This window comes from Asparagus officinalis, chromosome 10 (assembly GCF_001876935.1).
Source record: "Asparagus officinalis chromosome 10, Aspof.V1, whole genome shotgun sequence".
NCBI lineage: Eukaryota > Viridiplantae > Streptophyta > Magnoliopsida > Asparagales > Asparagaceae > Asparagus > Asparagus officinalis.
In genome coordinates, this window is record NC_033803.1 from 29,267,942 (window position 1) to 29,277,059 (window position 9,118).

The window sequence follows — 9,118 nt, forward strand, 5'->3', positions numbered from 1 at the left end:
CTAACCTTTAGCGGTAGTTGCTAATTATCCAATCTGGTGAATTTGTTTTATTATTTTTGTTCTTTTTCTTATCTTTTTCAGGAGATGCATTCGGACTAGAGAGTTACTTGAGTTGAGAACAATGGATTTCACATATATATGTTGATTTTTTTTTATTTTGGTTTTGAAAATAAACTATCTTAAAACATTGCCTTATATCTTCTTCACAAGTTGATTTTTGTGACATATTTCTCAAATATTTATATTTACTCTATGTAGAATAACATGCTTATGCATACTATTTGGACGTCATTATCGTCCAAGTTTACCGGCCTAACACATGCCGTTAAGATCTCATGACATGACAACTATCCTAATGGTGTCAAGTGGATGCAGTTGGAAGTTTTTTTTCTTGCGGAAGCTTTCATAAAAATCTTGGAATTTCAATAGATGTTTCATGATATCGAATTCGTGTATTTAAATTTTTGTTTTTTTAAATTCCATTAGTAGATTATAATAAGCATATTTGTATTGGATAGCGACGTGTGGGAGGCTAAGGCGGTTTCAAAGCAAGCAATTTCAAGCGTGTGGGGGCCACACGAGTAGAGTCTCGTGATAGACTCAGGCTAAGCCCACCCGATACCTTGTACAGCTATATATAGCCTTTGATTAGTCATCTAGGTTTTTGTGCAGAGGCTGGGGGAAAAAGGCAACGATCCGAGGCTTTGGAGAAAAATCGCAGGTGCAGAAGTTTTTTGTGCGGCTGCAGAGTTTGTGCGGCTACGGAGAAAAAGCAAAGGTGATCCTTTAGGGTTGCGTGCAAGGGTTTGTGGTGTGCGGCTACATAAAGAAAAAGAGCTTTTGTTTTGGTATTTTGAGAGAGCCTTTGTGTGAGGGATTTGAGAGTTTGTTTGAGGGTTTAGATTGAGTGATTGTAAACCCTAGTTATATTCTCTCTCTCTAATAGTAGATCTCCCCCTCCTTGCCCCGTGGACGTAGGCAGTTTGCCGAACAACGTAAAATTGATTTATTTGTATTTATGGCCATTGTAATATTTTTAGGATCCCTCGACAAGTCAATCCTAGAACTAATGAGAGGAAGAGCCGATATCTCACTTTGTTGAGATATTTGCTTCAGATTCTTGTCTCCTTGGTGAGATGAGAATTCTTATTGGGATCTTTCTCTATTATTGTGCACTAGAAACTCTGCCGAAATTTTCGCTACGCACAACAAGTGGTATCAGAGCCCGGGCTACGTTTGGGCTATTTGGAGGAGTAGATCAATTTGGAGGCTCGTCTAGGGCTTCGTTTGGTGATAAAGGTGGGATCTTTTGCTAAAGACTCAATCTTTTCAGTTTTTGGATCTATTCTTCGTTCGTTGGTGCGTTAAGAAAGATGTCGGGAAAAGAAGGTGCTTTGGGTGTTGAGGGTGGTGCTTCTGGCCCGAAGACCATTCAGAGTTTGAATATTCACTCTATGAAGATAGATGTGGAGAAGTTTAATGGCACAAACAATTTTAGATTATGAAGATGCGAGATTTTGGATGCGCTGAACACGCAGAATTTGGAGGATACCTTGGAGTTAGATGGCAAGCCAGATGAGATTGAAGAGAAGGTTTGGAAGAAGATGAATCGAATGGCGTGTGGTGTGATTAGGTCTTGTTTGACTCAAGATCTAAAATATGATGTGATGAATGAGACTTCTGCAAAGAAGATTTGGGAGATTCTCGAAAGCAAGTATCTGACAAAGAGTATTGAGAACTGTTTGCATTTGAAGAGGAGACTTTATCGTTTCCAGTTGAAGAAGGGAACCTCAATTAGAGATCACATGAACACCTACACAAAGCTTCTTGCGGATTTGGTGAATGTGGATGTCATGATTGAAGATGAGGACAAGGCATTGCTGTTGTTGAGTTCCTTGCCCGACGAGGAATATGAGACCTTCGTCCTTACTTTGATTAATGGGAAGGCATCTCTTTCGTATAGTGAGGTCACTGTTGTACTGGTGAATTATCAGTTTCGAAAGAAGGATAATGAGACTTTGACTGAGTTGGTAGCAGAGGCATTGGTCGCAAGAGGTAATAATCCGAACCGAAAGAATTAGAAGTCACAGTCTAGAGTTGGAAAAGATCAGTGTGCTTGGTGCAAGGAGACTGGTCATTGGAAGAAAGACTGTCCAAAGCTCGACGAATGGATGAAGAATAAACAGAAGGGAAAAGGAAAGCAACCATCATCAGAAACAAATATCGTATCGGATGGTAATATTTTTGACTCCTCTATTTATTCGTTTTATATCAGTCTTACGTGTAGCTATTCGGAGGAATCCGAGTGGATGTTGGATAGTTGTGCGACCTATCATGTGTGCCCTAGAAGGGAATGGTCCAGTTTTAAGAAGCTGGATAGTGGTGTGGTGTACATGGCTAATAATCGTGCATGCCAGATCCTTAGGATAGGAAGAATTCGCATAAAGATGTTTGACGGGACTGTTAGGGAGTTAAATGATGTGAGATATGTTCCTTCTTTGAGAAAGAACTTGATCTCGATTGGAGCTTTGGTTGGAGAGGGTCTTAATGGTCGAATTGAGGACATAGATCTCAAGATTGTGGAAGATTCTCGTATTGTGATGAAGGGCGTCAGGAGGAATAACATGTATTACTTGACTGGAGGTATAGTGGCATGTGGAGAACTGACGACTTCTATTGATTCGACTAGACTGCGGTATTTGGGGCTTGGCCATTCCAGTATTAATTCCTCACATAGATTGAAAGAGAGTGCGAAGACCTGTAGTTTGAAGTCCAGTGAACATGATGTGAGCAAGAAGACCGAGGTGAAGTTTGACACCTCTATTCACCGTGCTAAGGGTCGTTCTGGAGGAGTTCACGTGGATATTTGGAGGCCTTCCAAGGGGACATCATTGGGAGGTAATAGGTGTTTGGTTTCCTTTGTTGGTGGTTGTTCTAGGCGTGTTTGGGTTGTAACCAAATCCCCTATGGATAAAGTCCTAGTAGTATCCAACAGATTGAAGAAGTGTGTGATAGACAGAAAGGTAAAGGTACTCCATTCTGGTTTTGGTAGGAGGTACAAGATGGACCTATTTCTGTATTGGAACCGAGCTCACGGCATTTTGAGACACTTTGTTGGAAAGGTAATCTTGGGGCAACCAGATAGGGTGGCAAATTTGGAGAACCGTGCCTTGCTGAAGGAGGATCGGTGTTTGTGGTCGAGCAATGGTTTGCAGAAGAGGTTCTGGACTGAGGCTTCAACATATTTGAGTCATCCTATTAAAGAGTTATCAAATGCTGTGATTGGAGATAAAACCCCATTGGAAGATAGGTCTGGTTGTGTTACTTTGGATGAGGCTTCAATGAGGGAACCGATTGACTCTCAGCAGGTGAAGAGTTTTGGACAGACCTTAGATGTATCACAGCGGGTGGAGATTGATGCTACTCCACATTGGGTGAAGATTACTCCAGATCATACTGCATTATTTGGGATTCCAGCTAAGGTGACACATCTTAGGGATCATTTGGATTTAGGTGCAGATGATGAGTTGGGTTTTGATTCGAGTGCAGCTGATAGATGTAGTTTGGATATAGCCATTGGTTCACCACAAATGGAGGTGTTTGAAGCCATTGGAGGTGCTATCAGCCACCGAGTTGATGATATTGGAGAAGGGTTACGAACACTTCTAGTGGATTAAGGCATTTGGAGGCCATTTGGGTGAACTACGTGAAGGCTTGATTCCTTGGGCAAGAGGATACGTAGGCAGTCTTTATAATGCAGCCGGATTGATTTTGATGGGGGTGAGATCGATTTGATGAATTGATACCGATATTTGGAGAGTGTTAGCATTCTCATTTGGGTCCTCGACTTGTTATGGATTGAGTCCGTTGTCGTGAATTGTTTCACTTCGTCCTGGACGCAACAAGTGAGACATTTGTTTTGGTTGGTGTCGGCTCAGTTTTGGAAAAACTTCACCGAGGTGGAGAATTATTGGATAGCGACGTGTGGGAGGCTAAGGTGGTTTCAAAGAAAGCAATTTCAAGCGTGTGGAGGCCACACGAGTAGAGTCTCGTGATAGACTCAGGCTAAGCCCACCCGATACCTTGTACAGCTATATATAGCCTTTGATTGGTCATCTAGGTTTTTGTGCAGAGGCTGGGGAAAAAAAGGCAACGATCCGAGGCTTTGGAGAAAAATCACAGGTGCAGAAGTTTTTTGTGCGGCTGTAGAGTTTGTGCGGCTACGGAGAAAAAGCAAAGGTGATTCTTTGGGGCTGCGTGCAAGGGTTTGTGGTGTTCGGCTACAGAAAAAAAAAGAGCTTTTGTTTTGCTATTTTGAGAGAGCCTTTGTGTGAGGGATTTGAGAGTTTGTTTGAGGGTTTAGATTGAGTGATTGTAAACCCTAGTTGTATTCTCTTCCTCTAATAGTAGATCTCCCCCTCCTTGCCCTGTGGACTTAGGCAGTTTGCCGATCCATGTAAAATTGATTTGTTTGTGTTTGTGACCATTGTAATAGTTTTAGGATCCCTCAACAAGTCAGTCCTAGAACTGATGAGAGGAAGAGCCGATATCTCACTTTGTTGAGATATTCGCTTCAGATTCTTGTCTCCTTGGTGAGACGAGAATTCTTATTGGGATATTTCTCTATTATTGTGCACCAGAAACTCTGTCGAAATTTCCGCTGCGCACAACAATTTGGTCTTTGTTGTGTTTTGTAATTCCAAGAATTGATTGTTGATGATCATCATAACTAAAGAAGTGTAATGAAGGATTAACATGTAGTAACCACTTAGAAGCTTTCTACTTATCAAATACCTTAAACCTAGGGCTGTCCATCCAGGCCGGCCCGGCCCGGCCTGGCCCGGGAAACCGGGCCCGGGCCGGGCAAAACCCAAGCCCGGACCCGGGCCCGGGTGGTCTGGGCCGGGCCCGGGCCCGGGCCTGAGCGGGCCGGACACCGGGCCGGCCCGGTTTGATTTTTTTTAAGAAATTTTTTTTTGTTTTTTTTATTTTTTTAAAATTTTCACAAAACCATAAATCATAAATTATTTTAACAAAACCATAAATCATAAATTATTATAAAAAATGTCATAAATGTAATTAATAACTTGAAATGAAATGACATAAATTACAAGTACAAAAAATGATAAAAATAACTTCTTTATTAATAATCGGTAAATCCTTTACAAGTATAAATTTATTTCGAAATTCGTCGCATCACAATAGATGAGTACATCCCAACTAGGTTGGCACCTACTCACCCATATCACTATCATTTGCAACTTTTTTCGAAATAATTTAATTCAAATTTAAAGCTAAGAAATAAAAATTACAATTTTATAAATATTATCTAATCATTATATCTATCTGCTAGTCCCAACTCTTCAAATTTATCTTCAATCATAGCAATCCGTTCGATGCTTTGTGTTCGCTTCTCGTATCTCCACCAATCCTGTAAGCACATTACCGCTTGTACAATATACGGATCTAAGCATGTCCTGTGGTCGTCGATCAAACGTCCTGCTGTGCTGAAAGCGGATTCCGAGGCTACAGTCGAAACCTGCACTGATAGTAAGTCACGAACCATGGTGGAAAGTATAGGATATGAAACTGATCCATATACTTTCCACCATTGCAAAATATCTAAAGCATTTCCTTGACATTTAACTAAGGAAGCAGATAAATATTCATCTATTTCAGAAACCTCTAATCCTGATGAAGTTCCAGATCCACCAGTTAGTTCAGCTACCATTGCATACCTATCAAAACTTACACTTTTACCTCGACCTGTGCTCGAAGCTGAAGGTGCCGAAGCTGAAGACTGTTGTGTAGCTACACCATATCTAGCTGCATACTCATCATATAAGGTTTGAAAATAATTTCTAATAGCTAAATAATGAGTAGTAGCAGTAAGGGTGGATCCATCATCTAAGTCTATAATCTGTCCACCATACAATGATTGTAACAAACTTCGAAGGCCAATTTCCTTCAAGCATGGATCAATAAGAACACCAATACCAAAAATATGAGGAATAGGCCTAAAATACTTATTAAATTTACTCTCCATTTGAAAAATTATATTTCCAAAAGTATCATCCATACGATATTTTGCAAAAAATTTTTGAATATTTAAAATTTGTAAAGCAGCTAAAGTAATAGTTGGATAATAACAACCAGATAATAACATAGTAGCATCATAAAAAACTTGTAACATCTCATTTAATTTACATATAACTGTCCATTCATCTTCAGTTATTCCATAAGCACTACCAGAGCTAGAACTAGAAGCATAAAAATTTATAAAATCATTTATAATTTCTTTATATTCTATTGCTACAGATAACATTGCATAGGTGGAATTCCACCTATGGTCAACATCTTTTGGAATTAGTCTAGGCTTATAATTTTTTCTTTTACAACATTGTTTCCATCTTTTAATTCTCATTTCAGAAGCATTATGCATATTAGTAACTGTTCTAACTTTTTCTATCATGGGTTTAATTTCAGAAAATGCACTTTGAACAATTAAATTTAAAATATGACAGATACATCTAACATGAAAAAGCTCACCATGACATGGCAATGACAAAGTTATTTTCAGAAAATCAACAGCTACATTATTATTACTTGCATTATCTAGTGAAAGAGTAAATATTCTTTGATCAATTTCTAGTTTCATAAGTTCTTCAACAATTAAATTTGCAACATTAATACCAGTGTGTGACTCTTCAATTGCAATAAAAGAAACAACTCTTTTAAACATTTTCCAACTTTCATCAATCCAGTGTGCTGTTATACATAAATAACCAGTTTGCACTCTAGATGACCAAATATCAGAAGTTAAAGAAAATTTGCAGTTTAAATTTTTAAAATAAGAAATTATTTTTCCCTGTTCCTCAACATAATATTTTAAAATATCACGTTGACAGGTTTGACGAGAAAATTTTGTAAATGCAGGATAAAAACCATCTCTAAATAAATCTTCAAATTCATCATCTTCTACTAATTTAAAAGGAAGGTTTTTAAGAACAATAAACCTGATTACGCATTTCCGGGCTCGGGCAGCGTCATAATTCCAACTGCCGAGGGTACCTGAAGAGGATGATTGGGAAAGCATAGACTGCCGGATATCACCTTGTAGATTTTGGCCTTTGTTGTGTTTTTCAATATGCCGTTTGAGATGGTTGGTGCCGCTCTTATGATGAGCTTTGAATATCTGGCCGCACAACGCACATTTCGCATTCTGAGAGATGATCCTACCGTGTTCATCCTTGGTGACGTCTATCTTCTCAAAAAAATTCCATACATCAGACCTCGGCCTTTTTGGAGCTCTTGGTGCCGTAGATTCGTCGCCACCAGATTCAGGATTAACACCGGTAGGATGAGGAGTTGTTGTAGGAGGACTCATCTCTGGATCGGTAGGAGTTGCATGTTGCTCTTCATAATCAGACCCAGAAGCCATTTGTTGGAAGTATTAGAAAATACAAAAGATTATAGGATAGTATATTAGTATGAGATAGTATAAGATTGTATAAGAGAGTAGTAGAGAGAGAAATAGATGAGTTTTGTTGTGAGAAAATGAATTGAAACCCCCCCTCTATTTATAGAAGCAGCCCCCTAGGTAAATGACCAAAAAACCCTCGAAAAATAGGACCCGGGCCCGGGCCCGGACCCGGGTTTTGCCCGGGTTTCCGGGCCCGGGCCGGGTCCGGGCACGACCGGGCCGGACCCGGGCTCCGGGCTTTTTGGACACCCCTACTTAAACCCCAATCAATTTGATTGACATTTATTTTGAGCTATTTTCACATGGCCTTTTTCATGTTTTAGTTTATTTAGTTTGATATGCATTATTGACCAACTAGCTACCTTCGCCAGCTTAAATTTTCTAGATAGAACCAGATTGGCAATATATATAGAGTGTGATGCAAGAGCTAACAACTTTCTAGATAACATTGTCAAGACAGATGTATTGTCAATCTAGTTAATTTGATGGCTAGGCGCAACCAAACAAATGCTTTTAATTTTAAGATCAAACAATGCGTTCCTGGTCTCAGTTGCCATAGCCTACCGGGAAGTTGGTGGAAAGTAAACTCAGTGGACCACTATGGAGAGGTAAAGGGAGGGTCCCCTTCTTTTTTTTTTTTCAAAAGAGTGTCCAAAGACACTCAGGGGCTGTTTGGTTGTATGTTTTTACCATGTAAAAGGATGGAAATTGTAAAAAAGTGGGTCTCAATGTCAACTTTCATCACTTTACATTGTTTGTTTAAATTCTTTTTATATGAAAAGCTTACACCTTTTGATGAGGTGTCACCAAAAGCAAAATCACTAAAATTAGGAGTGATTTTGTTGGAAAGCTGACACAATGTCATAAATATGTCCAAAAAATAATAAAAAAATCAAAACCTTGTAGAAAGTGATGAGGTAGATAACCACTTTCCATTTTGTGTCATAAATACTCTAGTTTACATTATACTATCCAAACAATATAATACTATTATTTTTGGATTCATAAAGATTCCTAACCAAACAATGTAAACACTTGAATAGAAAGTGGTGAGGTGGATAACCACTTTCTATTTTGTGTCATAAATACTCTAGTTTCCTAAAAGCATCCAAACAGCCCTATTAACATGGACTTCCTGTATTCTTTTGCTTCTTATATTAACTTGAATGTCTTCAATCAGAAGGTGGAAATTAAATCAAGAATATCTTCAACATTTAACACAAGCATTAGTCTTTTATATGAAAGTGCCAAACAGGAATTAAAGTAAGCTAAATTATATTTAATAGTCTATACATTAAATCCCTTTACAAAGTATGGGCAAAATGGCCAGATTGGTATATTTTCTTAAGGCTTGGTGACAAATTGGTATATTTTTTTTAAGTTTTGTCAGATTGGTATAAATTTTCAACTCCGGCGCCATATTGGCCTTAAGTTTGGCCGGAGTTACTGTTCCAGCCAGTGTTGATGGGATTTTTTGCATAAAACTCCCTTGTAAAAAACCTATCCTACTCCTAACCCCCTCCCCCTCCTCCGCATCCTCTTCCTCCTCCTCATCCTCTTCCTCTCTCCTCTTCCTTGCTCTCTTCTTCATCTCAACCCAATCCCACGGAGAGAGAGGAGGAGGAGAGCGATAAT